Source organism: Acomys russatus, unplaced genomic scaffold, assembly GCF_903995435.1.
Source record: "Acomys russatus unplaced genomic scaffold, mAcoRus1.1, whole genome shotgun sequence".
Classification (NCBI taxonomy): Eukaryota; Metazoa; Chordata; class Mammalia; order Rodentia; family Muridae; genus Acomys; species Acomys russatus.
The window spans coordinates 36100-37819 of record NW_026131579.1 but is presented as its reverse complement, the minus strand read 5'-3'; the positions used below and the strand labels follow the sequence as shown (position 1 = coordinate 37819).

Sequence of the window (1720 nt, the reverse complement as noted above, 5' to 3'; positions counted from 1 at the left end):
AAGGACAATACAGGCAGTAAACTTTAAACCCCTACCCAGATCTAGCCAATGGACAGGACATTCTCCACAGTTGAGTGGAGAGTGAGGTATGACTTTCACACGTACTCTGGTGCCTCATATTTGACCACGTCCCCTGGAGGAGGAGACTTGGTGGCACTCAGGGGAAGGAGAGCAGGTTATGGTATTTTTCAAGGTCTGTACTGTGATGCTTCCCCAGAATTGCTTCCAGCCACTGACATGATGTCAAGAACCATTAACTTGCATAATTGTAGTAGGGATGAGAGCTCTCTTATGGAAGGGATCTGGCATTTTGCAAGGTCTGTACCATGATGGAATTCAGCATTGTTTCCACCCTCTGACAACATCACCAACTGTGCACTGCTGCGTCTCTTTAAAATCTGGCATTGGCTTCTGTATTCATAATAGCCAGAAACTGGAAACAACCTGAACGTCCATCAATAAATAATGGACCAAGAAAATGTGGTATATCTTATAACGGAGTCATACTCAACTCTTAAAAAACAAGGTCACAAAACTGCTAGAGACAACACAAAACACCATTTACATACTTAGAATAAGATTAAGTGACTTTTATTTCTTGTGCAGATGAAACTCTGTCTGCACACGTTGCTATAATGATTCATAAGAACAATGGGTGCAAAAGATGGAAAACACAGAGAAATGAGGTGTTTAATGTTCACCAGCCACCAACTGTGAGTATACAAAACAGCAATGCAGCCTCGTAAGATGGAGGAAAGAGTATAAAAAGCCAGAAAGGTCCACATCAGAGCCAAGATGTTCTGGGTGGCTCTCAACTCAAGGGAATTTCTGCTGGAATGATGAAAGTTCCTGATGTGTTGAACCCTCTGCTTGTGTCTTAACAGTATTGCAATCATGGAGCTGTTAAACCAGGCGATGAGCACAGAGAAAAATAATTCAGGGCACATCACCATTGCTACATAGAGTAAATCACTGATTCTATCATACTCGCCAACACAGCAGTATCCAAAGTCCCATATTCTTGTCTCATTTTTGTTATTCGTTTTGCTAAATGGTACACGAAGAAAATGAAATGTATCAAGATATACAAGACCCATATGAGGGAAACGAAGCAGCCAGTGTACTTTATAGCTGTAACTTTATGATCTTTCCAATAGGATGTCCTGGGACAGGTGGTCATGACCTGGAAAAGATTCAAGAGGGAGGTGGTGCAAATGGACACACTTCGAGCAAACCCTTGAATGTACAGTAAGAGTTCGCATCCAAAGTCATTCAGGAACTTGTTCAGTCCCCAGACTGCCATTGTTTGAGGCAATCCTGCAGAGAGAGTGACCAAGGCATTGGCGGCCATTAGATGCATGAGAATCATATCCGTGGGCTTCAATCTGCATTCTTTATAGTAATGTACTAGATAGTACAACACAAGAGAGAAATTGCCCAGGATTCCAGTTGTAGTTTGCGATAAGAAAGCAATTCCGATTGTGAGGTTCCAAAAGCCCACTGGGTGATTCATCGCATTTTCCTTTACAACATACCTCACAGTGCACATATTGGTTCGTATGAAAACCATGAAGTTAACTCATAGATGAGGCACTCACAATGACGTGATAAACAAGTAAAAGTGACAGGCAATATAACCAAACATAATGACAAACTTTTCAAATTATGCTTAAATTTGCTATTTATGTTGTAAAAGAAATAGATTTCAATGATAACCATC

General features: G+C 41.0%; 1 pseudogene; it reads right to left on the bottom strand.

Moving 5' to 3' along the window:
* Positions 1–569: 569 nt before the first annotated feature.
* On the bottom strand, positions 570–1513 carry LOC127186304 (vomeronasal type-1 receptor 4-like; annotated as a pseudogene).
* Positions 1514–1720: the final 207 nt, after the last annotated feature.